Genomic DNA, 21,620 nt, shown 5'->3' on the forward strand with positions numbered 1-21,620 from the left:
AAATCAATAATTGTTCAATTGTTATTGATACATAAAAATTAAAATATTTTACTTACAAATTTAAAGTTAAAAAAAATAAAGCAATTAAAATTCTATATTTTAAAGTTTAAATTTTCACTCTGAAATGTTCAATATATATATGAATATTAAAAAATGTCCTTTTTCAATAAGAAAAAATTGTTAATGGCATTGCGTTAAATTTTAAGCCAAAAATATATTTATAATATATACCATTTTTTGCCAAACAATTTAATTTTCAACCAAGAAGATTAATTTTGTACAAGAAATGATGAATTTTGAACAAAATACATACATTTCGAACTAAATAGTTAAATTTTCTACCAAGACGATTGTTCTTAATCAAAAAAGACAAATTTTTAAAAAATGACATAAATTTTTAATTAAATAGTTTGAAAAATGAATGTGATGTCAGTCCAAATTTTATTTGAATGATTTTTAGTTTAGATTTTTTTCCAAATTGCTTTTAACTAAACAGTTGAATTTTCAAAACTAAAAATATCAATTTTTAATCAAAACGGCGTAGACATATTTTTATTTAAGAGAACTGATTTAAAATTTTTTAAAATGAATTTGACACAAAATAATTTAATTTTGTACCGAACAGTTAAATATTCTGCAAAAAATTAATTAATTTTTACCGAATTATTGTAATAATGAATTATAAAAAAAAACTCGTATCCCGAACTAAAACAGATAATTTTTAAGCAAGCAATTGCATTTTTAACCAAAAATATTGAAATTCTACTAAAGCGATGAATTTTCAACTAAATATATAAAATTTCAATTAAATAGTTAAATTTTCTACCAAATTGTTAAATTTTCGAGGTAAAAAACGAATTTTCTACAAGAGTTGAATTTTCAATTAAAAAGTATATTTCCTATTAAAACGGATTAATTTTCAACCAGAATGTTACATTTTTAACAAAAAGGGTAACATTTCTACATAAACAGAAGAGTTTTTAAAAGAAAAAGATGATGGTTCAAAAAATTCTTGAATTTAAAGCAAAAAAATTTTTCTTAGCCAAAAAAAAAAATTCAATGACATTGTTGAATTTTTCTGTCAGAAAGATGAATTTCGAATAAAATAATAAAACTTTCAATTACCAAGAGGAATTCCTAACAATAAATTTAATAGTAGAGTTTTACATCAAAAAGAATAAACTTTTAACTGAAAATAATTCGATTTTCTTATTTGGTTGTATTAATTCAGAAAAAGTGGGGAGTAGAGAAAAGAATGTGAATCCTGCGATTAATAAATATGCATTTTGTTAATTTATAGACTAAAAAATAACATTAAAATTAACTTTATATCACATTTTTAATATTCTATAAAATATTAAGTTAAAAAACTCAAATTTTTGGTTTAGAACAAATGTTTATTTTCCATTGCACACGTTTTGCCAGGGGAGTGGAAAACTGAAGAAAACCACATTTTGAGTAAAGTCACTTTTTGAGCTCTGAGTAGAAGAAAATCTTCACCGGCCCATGTACTCTTGCTGAAGGACTTCAATCTAAGTAGGTCTAATAGGCCTGTCTAGACCAGCCTAATACCATAATAATAATAATAATAATAATAATAATAATAGTAATAATAATAATAATAAATAAATGAGCCTCGGTGGCTCAGTTGGTCAGACAATCGGACATCACCTCAGAGGTTCGGGGTTCGATCCCTCAGCCGGTACCTCTATAAATTTTTCAATGTACCTTTACCGAGGTTCTGGTGATTCGGAACCCACCTTAAGCTGTAGGTCCCCCCATCGTGTACTTGACTGCAACCCGGCCCGTCAATGATGGGGTAAAACCAGACTTCATCCAATATGTCTGGGCAGACTGCTCTCATCAGATCACTTGATTGCATTATAAAAATGCGTCCGTGACTGATAATATATACCGGAACAGCCCCGTACAAAAATGATCTAATGAAAAATCCAACTCTAACCAAAAATGCCTTCGATATGTTGGGCAGTATAAGCGTGTGACAACATTTCAACACTTAAATGTTTTTTATAATAATAATAATAATAATAATAAATTTATCATTTATTTATTTCATTTATTTTTGATTTATTCATTTATTTATCATTTATTTTTATTTATCATCTATTTATTTTTTATTTTAAAATGTATCATATTATTTTGAATTTTTTTTAACTTATGAAACTATTCACACTATTTCTGATCTCTGAAGTGAATCCTAGGATTGCACAAGAGACAAACGGGAAAATAGTTAATGCTGATCCGGGAAATCCGGGAATTTGCCGGAAATTGGAGACAGCAATTTCGCTAGATGTTAGTAGAAAACTACCAGTTATTTAAAAAATAATAATTTTATCTTTTAAATTACGGAGCATAATTTCCAGCTCTGTTTTATTGTCTTTTTCTCTTTTCGTATGGCTTTAAATAAAATAGCGGATATTGAAGGTACTTCAATTTCGACGCAACTGGGAAATTGATGGATGTCCAGTTGAACGCACCGTTTTGGCACTGTCCATTCTTCATGTAAAACAGCGGATAAATCTGCTTTTCAAGTATACATTAAACCTGGATACATGCTGCGTTTTCAGTTTTTGAAATCATTGATCATTTTTTCTTTTTCCGTCTCTATTGATTTCTAGTGTCAAAATTCATTTGACTAAAAAGTGGAATGGTTAAACTGCAAGTTCATTCAGTTTTATTTTCGAAATGATAGAAATATTACCTTCGTTTATTTTCATTTTTCGAATTTCTGCCCGTCCGTCCATTTTTCTTTTTTCTAAGGAGGGGAAATGAAGGATTGACAAGTAGGGGAAGAGAGGGGAAATCGGTGGATCAAAATTGGGGGGTGTGAATCAAATTGAGAGGAAGTAATGTAGAGGGGGAATGCGGGCAGGGAAGTGAGGGCATAATGTAGAAAAGGAAGAAAAATTAGGGAATGGAAATTGAAGGCAAGTGAGGGGAGGGAATGTAGGGAAGTGAGGAAAAACGATGAGAGGGAGAGTAGCTGTCGTGATGGGAAATGAGCCATGGGAAATTAGGGGAAATAAGAATTTTATATCGAGAATTCATCTTTGTTGATGAAAAACTTGACTATTCGGTTAAAAATGCAACTAATTTGATAAAAAATTATTATTTTCTTGAAAACGCAACATTTTGATTGAACATTTAAGTAAATTGTTGAAAATTCATCTTTTTTAGTTGAAAATTAAATTATTTGGGTAAAAATAACTACCATAATACTAATTAAGGGGGAATAAGGTGAGGGGGAAAAGGGTCGGGCAGAAGAAAGAAGGGGGTGGGTGAAAATAAAGGCAGAAAGGAAAAGGAATATAGTGGAAGTGAGGAAAAACGAGAGGAGGGAAATTGTTGTGAAGTGAGAGGAAAGTCATGAATGTGAAGTAGGTGATGTGAAATAAAGTAAGGGGAGCTAATGTGTACATAGAGGTTGGAAAGTAGGGAAAGTTAAAGGAAGGCCAAGAAAGTAAGGGGAGGTAATGTAGGTTAAGTGAGAGGAAATGGGGTGTGCGAAAGTATGTGAGCTGAAGGGAAGTGAGGGTTGGGAACGTGGGGGAAGTTAGGGGGAAAATGGGAGAGTAAGTAGGCAAAATAGGACAAGGAAAGTAGGGGATGTGAGGGGAAGTAAGGGGTACTGAAGAAGGGAGAGTGAGGTTAAATGGGTTGAGTGAGTGACGGGAAACGAGGGATGAGGAAATAGGAGAAATAAGGGAAGGATATGTAAATAAAGTTTTTTTTAGTGAAAATTTAATTATGTTATAGAAAATTCATTTTTACGTTGTTGCTTGATTGACTGTTACATTTTTTATTCGGAATCCATAATTTTAGTTGAAAAATTATTCTTTATATGTTGAACATTCAACTTTCTGATAAAAAATGCATACATTTTATTAAAAAATCATCTTTCTTATTGGGGATTACACTATTTGGTTAGAAATTAGCATTTTTTGTTGAATTCAACCGTTTGAAAATATTTGAATTAAAATTTTGTTTATTATTATATTTATTTATAACTATTATATTTTAGGTTCAAAATTCATTTCTTTTGTTTAAAAACTTCATACTTGCTTCAAAATTCAAATACTTGCTCGAAAATTTAAAAAAAAATTAAATTAAATTAATGAAAATTTAATTAATTTGTTGAAAATGCAACTTTGTAGGTGAAAATTTAACTTAGTTGTGAAAAAACCTTTTTTTTCATGGTAGAAATTTTAACTATGACCTTGTTAAAAAATAATATTTTTTTTGTAGAAAATTTAACTATTTAGGTAAAAATAACTACAATAATATGAAGTGAGGGGAATTCAGGGTAGGGAAAGTGATTGGGATTAGGGGAAAGGAGGATAAATGAGGAGAAGGGCAGTGAAAGACAGAAAATTCAGGAGAGGTAATATAGTGGAAGTGAGGAAAACTATGGAGAAAAAAAGTTGGTGACATGCGGGGAAATTAAAGGAGGGAAAGTAGGCGATGTGACAAGAAATAAGTGGAGGTAATGTATGGAATGTAAGCGGTGGTAATGTGGGGGAAGTTAGAGGAAATTAAGGGTGGGAAAGTATGGGGACTGAAGGGTGCAAAATTAAGGAAAGTTAGATGAAATTGGGGGGGGGGGATAGCGGTAGTTAGGTAAAATTAGTGGAGGGAAAGAAGGGAAAGGAGATAAAATCAGGGGTTGGTTAGTAGGTGAAGTAGGAAAATTAAGGTAGGATGGTTAGGGGAATTGTGTTAGGAGAAGTAGACGGAAAAGAGGGCAGGGAGAGTTAAGGAAGTGAGATTACTAGAACTAGAGTATGTGAGAGCAATTATGGGAGGGAGACATGAGAAACTATGGAGAGGAAGTGGTAGAAGTGAGTTTATGTTTGGAGAAGTAGTAGAAATGATTGTAAATATCAGTGAGAAGGGAGAGAGGGGGAGTGATAACTGTGGAAGGGAAGTCGGGACAGGATATTTTTAGCAGGCGGAGTGAGGATAGAGGAAAGTAGAGGCGGAAGAAGTTGAGAAGGTGGTATAATGGGAAGAGTGTGATTAGGGGAAAGGGGGAAGGTAGGGGAAGGAGAAGTTAGAGGAAGGAGAAGGTAGATAATTAGGGGAAAGGGGGAAGGTAGGGGAAGGAGAAGGTAGAGGAAGGGTAAAGTTAAGGGAAGTAGAAGATAGTGGAAGGCGAAAGGTAGGGGAAGGAGAAATTAGAAGAAGGAGAAGGTAGAGAAAGGGGAAAGTTAGCGAAAGGATATGGTAGAGGAAGCTGAAGGAGGGGACAAATATGAGATGGGAAAGTTTGTACGACTTAATTAACGTTTTAACTTTTTTTCATACGACTAGTGATGTGTAACAAAAATCTGAACCTTATTCAGATTAGAAATATTTTTTTGTGATTGAGTTTAATAAGTTATTAGGAATTTTAAAGATTATTTTACGTTTGATCATTAAAGCAATATTTGTTTGTATGTTTTCAGGTGCCAAGTTTGAACCGACAGGCGGGATGAAAGGTAAACAAATTAGTTGAACTTCGCAAATTTCATCCCGTAAAGTTGTCGATAGAATATAAATCTTCTTGGTTAAAAATTCCTCCTCTTTGTTGATGAATAATAATCTTTGTAGGTGGGAAATTTAACCATTTGGTTAAAAATTCAACTATTTTTCTGGAAAAATTAATTATTTTCCTAATAGTGCAACGTTTTGATTGAAAACTTAACTGTTTTGCTGAAAATTTGTTTTTTCTGTTCAAATTTACATTTTTTGTTGAGAACTCATCTTTTTAAGTGGAAAATTTAACTATCTCGTTAAAAAACTAACTAATTTTTTAAAATATTACTTGTTTTCTTTAAAAAGATCTACTCTTCAGTTCAACAATTATGTTTTTGAATAATTTAGTTTAAGATTCATTATCTAAAATCAAAAAGTTTACTATTAAATTTTTGGTTCAGCATTCATCTTATTCGGTTAAAAATTTCATTATTTGGCTTAAAATTTAATTATTTTGTTAGAGAGTAATTTTTTACCAAAAATTATTAATTAAAAAGTTATATTAAAAAAATATAGTAAAATTAAACAAAAAACACAAAAATGATAAAAGCATTAGAATAAAAACATGAATAAAAAATATTTAAAATTATATAGTATTCAGTTTGGTTAACATTCTTTGCAAGTCTTTTATTAATTCTGTGATAACAACCTTATAATCTGCGAACGCTAACCTACGGACTGAATGTAATTTTTGACCCTAGAAACCGGAAATAGCCTAAAAAAATATGTTAAGCTTGATTGGCCACTTTATATGAGCTGGAAATGGGAATCTACTGGTCCCAAAAATTTCGGGATGATTTGCAAAGCTTATGAAAAATAATTGAATACTCATCCCCTATTTTGGAATGATGAGACATTTCGATTAAAATAATTATAATGGCATAATGGGCGGTAATAGCGATCATATATGTCGACAGTAATTATCGAATTATCGACATCCAAGTCGTTAGGGAACCCAGAGAATTTAATCCTAATTGAAACTCGCTGAAATAGTGAAATATCCATTAACGCTGTTCTAGAATTATTTCTACAGATGATCTGTTCATGAGAGATACGCGAGTATATAATATGGAAAACCTAGAAATGGGGAACAGTCAGGGAATTTAATTGATTAGGGAAAGTCAGGGACATTCAAAAAAATGTTTCAAAAGTCAGGGAATCTCTAGAAAAGATACTTAAAAAATACTGCCAAGGATAATAATAATAATAATAATTATTATTATTATTATTATTATAAATAAATGAATAAAAATAAAATAAAATACTAATGAGATAATAATAAAATAAATAAATAATAATATTATTATTTTACCAGTAAGCTACTTCCCTTTTTAACCCACGTACCCTCACTGTCCCGAGATGCACACCTTCTTGTCAAAGAGGGCCATTCTGAGACACTTGTACATGTAAATTTAAAAAATTTTAATTTTTGTTTTAAATGGTCATATATCGTTTATAAAGGATTCTATTTTTAAAAATTTACAAAATTAGAATTCGGCTTTTGAATATTAATGGTGAATAAAATTTAAAAATTGGTCAGAGAAAAATTAGGGAATTTTTCCAATGAACTTTTACTGCCACCCTTCTACAATATTTTCGACAGTAATTTGTTTGCCTTGTATGATTATTTCTTTATTAAATTCAACAATTTTGTCAAAAAGTAATTTTGTTTGTTTACAAATAAAATATCTACTTGGATAAAAGTTGAATTACTTTGTCAAAAATTAATTTTTTTGGTTGAAAATGAATCCCTTTGTATAAAAATTTAACAGTTTTGTTGAATTTTTTTTCTTATTTCAATTTTTTAAACTGAGAATGTAACTTTTCCATGATGTTCTTAGTTAAAAATTCATCTTTTTGGAAGAAAACTAATCTTTCTTTGTAATTTTCTCTTTTTTGGTTAAAAATGAAACAGTTTCATTGAAAATGAACTTTTTGTTGAAAATTTAACTGTTTTACATAAAGGTCTTCTTTTGGCTTGGAAGTTTATTTTGTTGAAAATTCATGTTTTTATTAAAGATTTAACTTTTTCCATCGTTTGGTTTATATATCAACTATTACATTTTTTGTTGCGAATTCATCTCTTTAGTTTGTAAATTTATCTATTTTCTCTAAAATTTAACTATTTTTTGAAAATTTAATGATTTTTATTGAAATTTTAAATATTTTATTAATAATTAATTTATCCTTATTGCCATATCAAATATCGCATTTTTTTTAGAATTCATGATTTTAGTTGAAAACTCATCACTTGGGTTGGAAATTTGACTATTTGTAGAAAATTTTTCTTAATTACTGAAAATTGGACTTTTTCATTTTTGGTTGAGTATTGATCTTTTTTTAATTGTTAGAAACTTCATCTTTTTTTATTGAAATATTAAATATTACATTTTCTATTTAGAATTCATTTGTTAAACTTGGAAATTCAACTATTCGGTTAAAAATTCAAGCTTTTGTTTGAAAATCTAACTGCTTTGTTGAAAATCTAATTATTTTATTGAAAATTTAACTACTTCTGTAGAAATTTTTTTCTAATTATTGCATTATTAGCTATTAAATTTTAGTTTAAGAATTCATAATTTTACTTGAAAATTCATCTCTGGTTGAAAATTTGTCTATTTTGTTAAAAATTAGATTTTCTTTTAGTTGAAATTAAACTTTTTCGATGAAAATTCAATTATTCATTTTTTGGCTGAAATCCATTCTATGTTAGTTTAAAATTTAACTATTTGTTTGAAAATTGACGTATTTAGTTAAAAATTAATTATTTTGTTTAAAATTTAAGGATTTTGTTAGAAAGTCATACTTTTATACCGAAAATTCAACTCATTTGATAACAATTTAATTATTTTCTTGAAAAAAGTTTACTGGTTGAATTTCCGTCTTTTATCTTAGAAGTCCATTTTGTTAAAAATTCGTTTTTTTTTCACTGAAAATTAAACTTTTTTGTCGTTTGGTTTAAATATAAACTATTTCATTTAATGTTGAGAATTCATCTTTCAGTTTGAAAATTCAACTATTTTCTTGAAAATTTAATCATTTTTATTGTAAATTTAAATAATTTATTGAAAACTCTTTTTTTATTGATGCAATATCAAATATTTGATTAGTTGTTATGAATTCATAATTTTAGTTGAAAATTAATTTTTTTTTAAATTGATCTCCTCTTGTATACATTAAATTTTTGTTGTTAAAAAACCAAACTAATACATTTTATGCTAAAAATTCATCTATGTAGTAAAAAGTATACCTTATTTGTCAAAAGTTTAATCATTATTTTGAAAAATTAACTATTTTCTCACCTCCTGGATATTCAACTATTCCATTTTTGCTTGAAAATGGATTTTATTTTTTGTCTAAAATTTATGTATTTCGTTGAAATGTGATATATTTTTTTTTTTAAATTCATCTCATTTTGTAGAAATTAAATTTTTTTGTAGTAAATATCAACTATTACATTTGTCAAATGAGAATTCATCTTTGTATGCTTGAAAATTCAAACACTTGTTTAAAAATTCAACTTTTCAGCTTAAAATTTATGTTTCGGTTATTGAAATTTTAATTATTACATTTTTAGTTAAGAATTTGTAATTTTAATTAAAAATTCACCTCTTTGATTGGAAATTTTACTATTTTATTGAAAATTCGCTTTTTAAAGGTTCAAATTAAATTTTCTGAATGATAATGTTGGAAAGTTGATGTATTTTCTTGAAAATTTATATTTCTGGTTGAGGATTCAAATATTTTATTTATAATTAATATTTTTATTGTCAAATTCTTTAGTTGAATATTCCATTTTTCTGGTTAAAATTTCTATTTTTGTTGGAATTTAATTATTCTCTGAAACATTAAACTGCTTTGTTGAATAAATATTTTTTCTTGTTAGAATTTCAATTCTATTCCTTTTGGATTGAAACTTCATCTTTTATGGTAGGAAAGTTATTTTTCTTATGAAGGTAAAGAAATCACAGGTTTTAAAAATTTTAATCTAAAATTCTTGATAAAAATTATAAAAAATTTTATCTTAAAAATATTACAAGATTAAAATGCTGTTCTCTGAAGATTAATGGTCAGGGAAACTGAAAAATTTGCAAAAAATGAAGTTATCTTGTAAATGAACTTTTACAGCCACCCTCCTTCTAAGATCCTGAGAACAGTTCAAGAAAACTGTCTTTCCTACAAGAGAATTACCAAAGAAAATTTTCCAAGTAATTCGATCAAATTTTCTAATTGGACTCTCCTCCGTCTCATGTAACGGCAATGTGCGATGGAGCGATATTGTCATTGTGCATGATGCCTTGCTTCAACCAGTTTACCTTTCAGGACACCCAAGAGCTTAATTCGATCGCCGTCGTTGATGATAGGATAACAATTGATTGTTAGTAACGTGTCACGGTGCCGGCACTAACCCTGATATCGTTCAGGACAAGTGAGTGGATCTGCAGCTTTGTTTGATTGAACCTTAATTAATCCAGAGGATGCGTCATAATGTGAGAAATGTGGACTCCCTACCGGATCGAACTAAGGTCAATAGCCTCGACATTACCCCGGCTTTGCCCTGGCCCCACGAACTGGTTTTGCAAAGGCCAAGATCTGGATCGTGGCCTTCGTTCACATTGCTTGGAGTGAAAGAAAGAATGAGTCGGTCTGGTGTGGGTGAAGGGGGAAGAGAGATGAGAGGTACAGTTGCGACGAAAAATGAGCTGACTTTTACGAAATTTAGCGTGTACATAAAAAATGCCTCCTATAACCTTATTCTTCATAGTAGATCAGTCAGGATTTTGTGAAAAAAATTTGCGTAAACAACTTCAAGGTTCTTTATTATCTCAAATATGACTTTCGCGTAAACACTCTCAAGGTTATATTTTTATTTGTCCTAAACCTTGAATGTGTTCACGCGAAATGTCTAATTGAGATAATAAATAAAATTCAAATTGTTTACAAAAATAATGTTTCGCAAAATCATAATTGCGCGATTGGGGTGATGAATAACCTTAAAGTTGTTCACGAAAAATGCGTTTCACAAACTGATCTGTGAAACATTGTAAACTGAATTTTGCGTAAACAACTTTAAGGTTATTTATTATCTCAATTAAGCATTTCGCGTAAACAATTTAAAGGATAAGGACAAATTGAAAATATAACCTTGAAAGTGATTGACTTTTTCAATTTTGTCAGTCAATTATAAGTGAAATATTTATATTTGCCGCTAAACGCGAACATTTTTTTAAATTCACGACCTTCATTATAAGCATCTTTTAACAAAACAGAGCAAAAATTGTAAATTAAATTAATTTGGAAACAAATATTCAAATTTTCGACTAAAAAATATTAATTGTTAACAGAAACTGGAATAGTTAAAACTTTTAGTTCAAAAAATTAATTTCCCAAAAAAAAAACGGATTTTCAAGAAAATAATTCAATTTTCAACCTAACTGATGAATTTTCAACTAAATGATGAATCTTCAAATGCAATCGTTTATTTTTGAACGAAAAGAATAATTTTTCACTTGATAAATGAATCTTCAACTTAAATAGTTTAATTTTCGTCGACAAAGATTTAGTTTTCACTAAAAAAGACAAATTGTCACCCAAAACATAAATAGTTGAATTTTAAGTTTAAAAAAATTAATGTTCTACTAAAGGGATTAAGAAGATTAATTTCTCCCAAAAACATGAATTTTAATTCAACTATGAAAGATCAATTTCAACGAAAAATTTAATATTTACTTTTTCAGTGAAAAAAAGGAATCTGCAAAAAAAGAGATGAATGTTTATCTAAAATTATATGAAATATTCAACTGGAATAATAGTTCCATTTCTAGTTTGAAAAAAAAAAATTTTAACCGAAAACGAAACGAATTTTCTACAGAATAGTTCAATTATTGGCAAAAAAGTCTGTTCAACCAAAGTGAAACAAGTTTCTTATCAAATAGCTTATATTTTAACAATAAAAAATGAAGTTTTCATTAAAATAATGAATCGTCAACAACAACAAAATTAATTTTATACAAAGGAGATTAACTTTCAGTCAACTAATTTTACTTCAGACCTAAAACATTAATTTTTAACTAAAATTGTGAAGATTAACTTGCAAAGAACAAGATCATTTTCTACTAAAAAAAATCAATTTTTAACAAAATATGTGGATTTTGAAATAAATAGTTGAATTTAAATTTTCGACTAACAAAGGCCAATTTTTACCTAAAGTGTTGAATTTCGAACAAAAAAAGAATGTGTTTCAACCAAAAATGGACATTTAAATTTTTAATTATCATTATGAGAATGAGTAATTTTTCTGAGCGAATTAAAAATTAATCTTAATAAATTATTAGCATAATTCAGTATTAAAAAAATGTATTTATAAGCTTTTCTCGATTTTTAAAAAATAATTAAAATAATATTTTTAATTAATTAAAAAAAACTACACTAGGAAGTACTATTAGGTATTGTTGATTTTGGCTCAAATTTATACTACATTAATTTTTCTGCAAAAGGAACAAATTTTCGAGACCACCTTCAATTTTTAAAACTTTAATTTTTTTAATACTTTTATAAGCATTTATAAAATACTTTCTATGAAGGGGAGCAATACCCTTTGCTAGACGATACGAAAAATACTTAACCATTCGAGTACACACTGGGTCATATTAACCCTGTCACCGGATTTTTCGTTTTCATCAATTATAAACTTTTGTTATAATTATTGTTCAAATGTTTTAACGAATTTATTTAATAATTCAATGCAATATAGTTATCAAAGCACTTGCTAAATTTTACGACAAATTGAAGGTGTGGTTTTGAAAAAAGCATTTAGCTTCCGTATACAAGTACTGGCATTGTCGTTTTATTGCTGAGTCTGGGTACAGGCATTGTGAATGGCCGACCATGGCAATGCTCCGAGCAAGTTGTAAAACACCTCGATTACGTATGTGTAATTACATAATAAAGTAGATGTATCGTGTCTGCACAAATATAGACCTCACACGTCAAGGAAAACATGATCATCAAAAGTGCTTATAACACTCTTCTTACTTCTGTAACGAACCTGCAAACATGGCAATTTTTATGTTCTTGAAATTCTGGACATTGAAAGTTATGGTTCAGCATATTGAAAGAAATGCGATTATATAATAAACTATGATGCATATTTTTTATTATTATTGAAATAATTATTTGCAGTGGTGTAGTGCTGAAAAAAGTGGCCTGGTGGAGGTACTTCCATATAAATTTTGATTTATGATGGACAATTAGACAATACACAGAAAAAAGTTCAACTCTGAATAAAGAAGCTGCTTCAAAATGTACTGAAACAAAATTGAACCCTAATTGATTGATATTGAGCAATAATAATATGGAAAGCAATTCAATTGTTTTTCAGTTTTTGGATTGATCCAGAAAGAAAACATAGCCTAAGTTTTAAATAAGTTTGTTGGAAAATGATTTCAGATCAAAATTGAATCTATAGTTTATTTTATGTAAGCGTGAGACCTAGTCTCTAACTTAGGAAATTTAATTCTTGCAAAAATACATGGAACTCACAAAAAAATCTTAAAATTGAGCTGGAGATTAATTGAAATTATTACGATTTCAAAGACATTCATATAAAACAATAAATATTGACAAATTATGGAGTGTGTGTTACGCTGGGGATAAGGCTTTCTTTTTTACCAAGTCAATGATCATCCAAAAATGAGGAAATTAAAAAAAAAATTTTGCAATGAGCTAGAAATTTAAATTTGACAGGTTGTACATTGAAGCATTTAGAATGATAACTACGTAAAATTCAGAAATGATATTTTTTTAAATAAACTTCTATAATAGGATTTAAAATAAAGAAAAAACTAAAAAAAAATAGAATCAAGTGGTTTTAAATCTATGAAGACTTCAAAAGTGTTTGAAAAGATTCCTTAAGAATAAAAAAAACCTTGTAAGAAACATGAGATACAACTTTCGTCCAACCTTGAATCCTCATCATCATTTCTCTGAATAAGTGAACCAAAAAACTAAAGAGCTATTCCTGCACTTGTCATACTCATTTTTTAACAACCAACTCAAATTTAACATCGTTTTTTTTCAAAATAAAAAGTTGCGTAGATATTTCTAAACATTATCGATATGCTTTAACCTAAAGTACCTGAAACTGCAAAAAAAAAAAACGATTTTCTTACAAAGTGAGCTTCATTTATAGTTGTGGTTTTCAGTGCCGAAATTTGCTACCTTAAATTAAACGTACCAAATTTTAAACTAATATTTAAAAAAATTCGTTTTTGTGAATTTACAGATATTCTTTCAAGGATTGTAATAAATAAAAGATATTGATTAAACTGTGAAATGAGTATTTCTAAATGGATTTGGTCATTATAAACTGTATCAGAATCAATAGAAAACTTTAGAAAATTCTGCAAATATGATTTACTGTGATGAAGAAATTTAGAATCATAATATAATCCATGATCCATAATCCTGACTATATTTTCAGAAGGTTCTGTTGCCCTAAAGTAAGTTTCATGTTGTCTTAAAATTAAATTGTGAGTACTGTTTAAATGGCCTTTTTAATACTAACTAGAAAATTTTTCCTTGCGAAAGAAGAGTGTTATGACGCCGCCAGGCCAAAAAAAGTAAGTTCAATTTTATGAAACAGTTTTTTCTAATCTTGTCTTTATTCGCATAGAAAATCCTAAAGAAATGTTCTTTATCGCAGAATCCAGTCGTAATTTAACCTTGGATCAATATTTTTAATACAAGTAATATTCTAATAAAACATACGGAAATGTTTGATTTGCTATGAAAGAAACAAAATGTAATGAATCTAACCAAAGCTTTGTTAAATAATTGAAATTATTTAGTTGCTTCTATAGCAGCCAAGTATTTCGTAGCTTAAACCAGTTTCCTCAATCTAAGTTAGAAACCTAATGTCTAATTTAGCTGTAGTTGTTGATGTATTGTTAATGGCTACTTCGGTTGAGATTAGAGGGATTGGTATTATCTTATCCAATTAGAGGTACATGTGCTTCCTTTTTTGTTCCTTATAAAAACAGTTATGTATCATAACGATATACCCTAATTAAATACTGTAACAACATGTTTAATAAAACAAATAACATTCTAACAAAGCGGATAAAAATCGTTGGTTTATTAGAGGTGAAACTAAATTTGATTCGTGCCACTAAAGTTTTGTTGAAATATAAAAATTATTTTGTTTTTTCTATAGCAACAGGTCTCTGGTTGTCTAGACTATCATTTTCAGTGCACAATGGAAACCTAGTGACTATTTTTGATGCAGTGATTTCTGCATTTTCAGTGGCTACTTAGATTAAGGTAAAACGGATGGGTTATATTATAGTCAATAAGAAGAACATGAGCTTTGATTTCCTTTGCAAAGACAATTTTTGTTTGAATATAGAAATTATTTTGTTGATTCTATAGCAGCCAAGTTTTTAGTAGCAAAAACCATTATTTAGAGAACAATGTTTAGTTTTTATAGAAAAAACAAATCTGGTTAGTGCGACCAAAGTTTTATTAAAATATAAAAAAAACTATTTTATTGCTTCTATAGTAGCCAAGTCTTTGATTGTCTAAACTCTAGATCACATTTTGCAGTGTAAGATGGATACCTAGCGGTTTTTTTTTGGCTGAAGTTGGTAATGTCTTTCCAATGGCTACTTAGATTTGGGTCAAAGAGATGGTTTATATTTTATCCAATAAGAAAAAAATGTGCTTCTTTTTTTGCCTTTTATAAAAACAATTTTAGTAGAAATATCGAAATTATATTGTTGCGTATACCCCTCATTTTATAATTTTTTGAAGCCTTCAATCAGAAAGCATATAAGTTCACAGTAAACCCCAGGGATAAATTTTATCTTTCAAAAAGATAAAAACGTTGCATCGAGTTTATCTGACGAAAGATACAATTTATCTGAAAAAAAGATAAAGTTTATCTGACGTAAATATTTTTTTGACATAGGTTATATGTTAGACGGCTGCGTCTATTTTTACAGAAAAAATGTCCTTCATAAATTTAAAAATTCTCGCGGTATTCCATTTTAAATATTCTCACTTTATTTCACTTATTTTAAACCCAAAAATCACTCACCTACACTTACTGAATACACAGTTTGCACTTTGGTTAGTTTATACCAAATAGTGTTTATTTACCATTTTTGAAGTCTACATCAGGGTCGATAGAAAACTCAAGATTACTTCAACTAAAGTAAGGGACTGAAGTTGGTTGAGTGTTCTTACACAGACTTTTAAAATTTGTGATTTTTAAATTTATGAAGGACATTTTTTCTGTGAAAATAGATGCAGCTGTCTGACATATAACCTATGTCAAAAAAAATATTTAGGTCAGATAAAATTTATCTTTTGTCAGATATATTTTATCTTTCATCAGATAAACGTGATGCAACGTTTTTATCTTTTTAAAAGATAAAATTTATTCCTGGGGTTTACTGTGTTTTAAAGTGTTTAGAATAAATTAATTTTCAAGGTCCCGAAATCTGAAACGGGGAAAATGTCAGTTAATTTCTTTTGCAGAAATCAAATTTTTTATTTTAAAGTATATTCAGTCGTTTTGAATGTCACTTGGAACTACATGTTATGATACTTGATAATAATATATTTATCTTCTTTAAAATATGTCTATAATTTAAAAGTACAATTATATTTTTAAATGCGCAATTCTAAAACAGTTTAATCTTTGAGGTCTAGATGCTAATTTTTTTCTTTAATTTATTTTTAGATTATTTATTGAAGGTTTTCAATTTAAAGTTTCATAATATTGTAGTTTTAAGTTCAAATAATTATTCCAAATTTTAGAACCAGTCTGATATTGAATAAATCAAAATTTAATATTAAAAGCTTTGGTAGTTTTGAATTAAATAATATTATGAGTAAATATAAAGTCATTTTGAATTAAAACCCTTAAAATGGTACAATTGCAAACACTGAAATCATATTACAGCAATTCTTTTTTGTATTCTTTATTTTAATTTTCAATTTATATATCTTAAAATTGTCCAATTGTTAGTTAAATATTTAAACGAATAGATAATTTTAACTTTAAAAATATTTAATTGGAAAGTTTTAATAATGAATAATAGTTTTAAAGGAAGATTTTCAATTAAGCCCATGTGATGAGTGTAACAGCTGATCAAGTCAGGCCTAAGATCAATATTTTTTCAACCATATTGAAAAATAAAAGTTTAAATAACGTGGAAATTTTTTTCGTGAAATGTCAATCAATATTAAAGGATCGTTTGTGGCCTTGCAAAGAGTTGGAGGAAGAAAAAAGTTTATTTATGCAAATAATGATTATCGGCGGACACATTTAGGTTTTGCATCAGAAGTTTGACTTTTAACTTTCTCTTACGGTAATCATGCAATCTGTTTTACCTACACACCCCTAGAAGTTTGAAGCCCATTGACAACATTGCAAATTGCTTGCAAGGTTTGACGACAGCACGATCGGTATTTGTCCAGAATAGAAATTAAAAAAAAAAATTTTTTCGCTATTCTAATTATTTAGGACTAGAGACAAATTCTTGCATACCTTCTATTTATCGTGCCAAATTTTTAACACAATATCTCATTCCGTGTGGACGTAAGTTGGGAAAGAAAACTTCCACTGGTATTTTCTTAAAAAAAAAATTTTTCTCAACATTTTCACCGGAACAAAGTAGAGACATGGACTTTATTACCTCCTCTTTCATTTCCCAAACTTTCAGAGTGATACCTCATTTCGTTTAGACGTAAGCTGGGAAAGAAAAATCAAAGACCAGGTTTGGTCACGTGACCCTCTCGTCACATGTCTTTAAGAATGAAGTTTAAAATGAAGAAAAGATAAAAAAAAATTACCTGAGATCAATACATCTGTCAATTAATAATTTCGGTAACTTTAAATGGTTAAAATTGTAGAGTTCAGAATTTACATGTTGAACTCTGAATTTCTAATTTTCTTCTTTCGTAGGTTTTGCAATTCAAATTTCATTGGTTAAATTTTGGAAAGTGTAATTAGCTATTTTAAAATAATAAATTTTTGAGCTATATAAATTTAGTTTTAATATTTGAAATTTGAATGTAGTATAAAAAGTTTTGTTATCACTATCACTCAATAAAATTCGTTATCTGAATTAATTTAAATCAAAATAAAATTATTTAATTTTTAGCGCTTTGATTTCGAAATTATTCAAATTCATCTTATTCTAATTTAATTGTTCAAAATCGTTCAATATACGTATGCTATGGGTTTCGTGAAGAAAGTTTTTTTTTTTAAACCGAGAGAAATCAATAATATTTATCGAAAGAACAGGGAAAAATGCAGAGGATAAAAATTTAAAAAACAGTGGCTACCCTGAACATGTTTGATAAAACAAATAACATTCTAAAAAAATGGAGGAAAATGTTTTTGGTTTGTTACAGGAGAAATAAAATTTTATTAATGCCACTAAAGTCTTGTTGAAATATAAAATGTATTTTGTTGCTTGTAAAACAACGAAGTCTTTGGTTGTCTAGACCATGTTTTTCAGTGTAAGATGGAAACCTAATGACAATTTTTGCTGCAGTGCTTGATTTTTTATCAATGGCTACTTCGGATGAGGTCACAGAGATGGATCATGTCTTATCCAATGAGAGCAATATGTGCCTCTTTTTTGTTTTTTATAAGAACTCTTCTTTATTAAAAGTTGAACCCTACATAAATCCCAAATCAGCATGTTCGATAAAACAAAAAATAAATTTAAAATTAAAAAAAATAAATTTGTTAAAATAACATTTTAACAAAATAGAGAAACCTCCTTCATTCGCTATAGAAGAAGCAACATGCAATTAATCTAATCAAAGTTTTGTTGAAATATTTAAGTTGTGTTGTTGCTGCTATAGAAACCAAGCCTTTGGTTGTCCAGACTATGTTTTTCAGAGTCAGATGGAAACCTAGTGACAATCTTTACTGTAGTTGTAGATTTCTTATCAATGGTTACTTCGTTTGAGTTCACAGGGATGAGCCATATCTTATCTAATAAAAGGAACATGTGCCTCTTTTTTGTTTTTTATAAGAACTCGTGTTTATCACAAAGTTTAATCCCACATAAACCCTGCTGCAACATGTTTGACGAAACAAATAACATTTTAATAAAATAGACTAAACTGTTTCATTTGATATAGAAGGAGCAACATGTAATGAATCTAATTAAAGTTTTGTTGAAATATTTAAATTATGTTGTTGCTTCTATAGAAAACAAGTCTTTGGTTGTCTAGACTAAATTTTTGAGTGTCACATGGAAACCTGGTGACAATATTTTCTGTAGTTATTGATTTCTTATCAATAGCTACTTCGTTTGAGATCACATGAGTGGGTCATATCATCTCCTATGGGAGGAGAATGTGCTTCTTTTTTGGTTTTCATCAAAACTCTTCTTTATTATAAAGTTGGATCCTACATAAACCCATCAGCAACATGTTTGATAAAAGAAATAAACTTTTTTTTTAATAGACAAAAATGTTTTATTTGCTATAGAAGTAGCAACGTGTAATTAATATAATCAAAGTTTTCTTGAAATATTGAATTCATTTTTTTGCTTCTGTAGTCTCCAAGTCTTTAATAGCCTCAATCATTTTCCTCAGTGTAAGTTGGAAACATAATATCTAATTTGGCTCTAGTTGTTGGTATAGTGTTAATGGCTACTTCGGTTGAGGTCAGAGGGATGGGCCACATCCTATCCATTAAGAACACGTGCTTTTTTTGCTGTTCAGAGTTGCACTAGGTTTTCATGAGAAAAGCCTCCGAGCAATTTCCTGTACGTTACCGGCAGATCCACCGAGAATGATTGTTCGTGATCTTCGATGAGGATTTGTGATGGCACACTATGTCTGATGCATGAATGCTACATGGGCCACACTGTGTCGGTGCATCGATTACGAACGTCACGATGCACTTCAGTACCCTGTGCGGATCGATCCTCGTGGCTCAACGCAAAACCGGTTCTCTGCTTGTCGTGACCAACCAGCCAGATATTCAGAAAATTCGGCCATTCCCGGATGCGATTGGTCGGATAATTATATCCTGAAATGATACAAAAGAAATACTTCAAATTTCTAAGAATTCTCTGTAAATCTGCGATTAATCACACAGATGAGTCCCATACCAGAGAGCTGATTTTGTTAAACAAATACCACTTGAAAAATATTTCAACTAATCTCTAAAGAATGCAATTTTGAATTTTTAAATAAAACTTTGAAAAAGGGCTTTTTAACATATGAGCAATTTAATATTGTCAATGACAGTTCCATTTTAGGTCCGTCTAAATTACTGATTCGGTTCGTGGACGTTACTGATAGACTGAATCTTTTTTGGTTGAAAGTTGAACTACTTTGTTAAATATTTACTTTTTTGGTTAAATCTTTATAATTATATTTGATAATTCGTTTTTTTGCCTGAAACAAGTTTTTTTACTGGAAATTTATGTATTCCCTTTTTTGGTTGGGAAATTGAACTTTTGTAGTTGGAAAAAATGGTTTTTAATGAAAATTCATCTTTTCGGTTGAAAATTGTATTCTATGGTTGAAAGTTTAGTTGTTTTGTTGAAAAAACTTGTTTATAAATTTATAATTAAATTTTTCTTTTACATATAAAGTAGGTTTTTAAAATATTGAAGTCTTTTTTTGAAATATTAACAATTTGGATATTTTTCATTGCGAAATAATCTTTTTTGGTTGAAAACTCAACTACATGGTAAAAAATTGAAATACTTTGTTACACGTTAATTTTTTGTTTGTTATTTCATAATTTTAGCCATAAATTAATTTCTATGATTAAAAAATCAACTATTTCATTGAAAAAATGCCTCAGTTTTTGGATGAAAATTAATTTTTAAAGTACCTAAAAATAGTAATATTCCTTCTTTGTTTGCAAATTGGTCTTTTTTAGTTGAAAATTGAACTATTTAGTTAAAAACTAATTATTTTTGTTGAAAGTTCATCTTTATTAGTAAAAAATAAATTTTGATTGAAGAATCCACCCTTGAATTCAACTATTTTTTTAAATTAGAACACTTTTTGGCTAAAGTGTCAACCGTCTTGAATTTAAATTTGAAATCTTTTATGGTTGAAGTATCAACTTTTAAACTTTTTCTTAAGAAAGCATGTCTGTGTATTGAAAATTGTACTATTTGCTTGAAAATCTAATTACTTTTTTAAAAAATCCTTTTTTTGTGTTGAAGATCCATGAATTAAGTTGAAAATTCATCTATTTGGTTATTAAAAATAAATTTTTGTAGTTAAAAATTCAGTTTTCGTTTAAGTTTTGGCTTTTGGTTGAAAATTTGTCTCATATGGTAAGAAATTAACCCTTTTGATTGAAAATTAATTTTTTGGCGACAATTCATTAGTTTAGTTAAAAATGTATCTCTTTTTTTCAAAATTAAACTATTTTGTTAAAAACTTGTTTTTTTTTTTAATGCAAATTAATTCTGTAAATGAAAATTTAACTATTCCATTTTTGTATGAAGATTGATTATTTTGAACTAATATATATTTTTTTATTAATGCTTTGTTCAAATGTAAATTATTTATTGTTTGAACTTAAGATTTTATAATTTGGCCTTTTTTTGTATGATAATCTGTTTATTCAGTCTCATAAATAGTAAAGAAATTCTCAGTCTACTCTCAGAAAACGGTTTGGTGGAATTAACACAATTTGGTAACTAGAAGCATCTTACCACTTTGAGGTTAAGAGTATGGAAAAACAAAACTAGAGGGGAAAAATATCCCCTCTTCTTTTTTATCGAATCGTTTTCCCTTCATTCTTATCGTCCTTAGTTCTTCTCCCCCTCTTCCTCGTCCTCCTGAGCCTCCTCTTCCTTCCCTGCTGCTCCTCCTTCTCCCCGTCCTCCTCCTCCTCCTCCTCCTTCTCCTTCTTCTGAAACATAGGATCCAGTTATTATATGAAAAACAAAATATTTAGTTGAACCAACCAATTTGTTGGTTGTTTTAACCAAATCTCTTGGAAGATGCAGTGTTTGATTGATTCAGCAAAAAATGTTGTTGGGTCAATCAAATATTTTGATAAATCAATTATATTCATGTAT

General features: G+C 28.4%; 1 protein-coding gene across 1 annotated transcript in view; it reads left to right on the forward strand.

Moving 5' to 3' along the window:
- Positions 1–21,620, forward strand: part of LOC117175116 (putative polypeptide N-acetylgalactosaminyltransferase 9) — a 524,817-nt gene that overhangs the window by 166,836 nt on the left and 336,361 nt on the right. The window contains exon 2 of the mRNA XM_033364686.1: positions 5,466–5,498. The gene's annotated coding sequence lies outside the window, so the exon portion shown is untranslated. The remainder of the gene's footprint in view (positions 1–5,465; positions 5,499–21,620) is intronic.

The sequence above is a fragment of the Belonocnema kinseyi genome, chromosome 6, assembly GCF_010883055.1.
Source record: "Belonocnema kinseyi isolate 2016_QV_RU_SX_M_011 chromosome 6, B_treatae_v1, whole genome shotgun sequence".
Classification (NCBI taxonomy): domain Eukaryota; kingdom Metazoa; phylum Arthropoda; class Insecta; order Hymenoptera; family Cynipidae; genus Belonocnema; species Belonocnema kinseyi.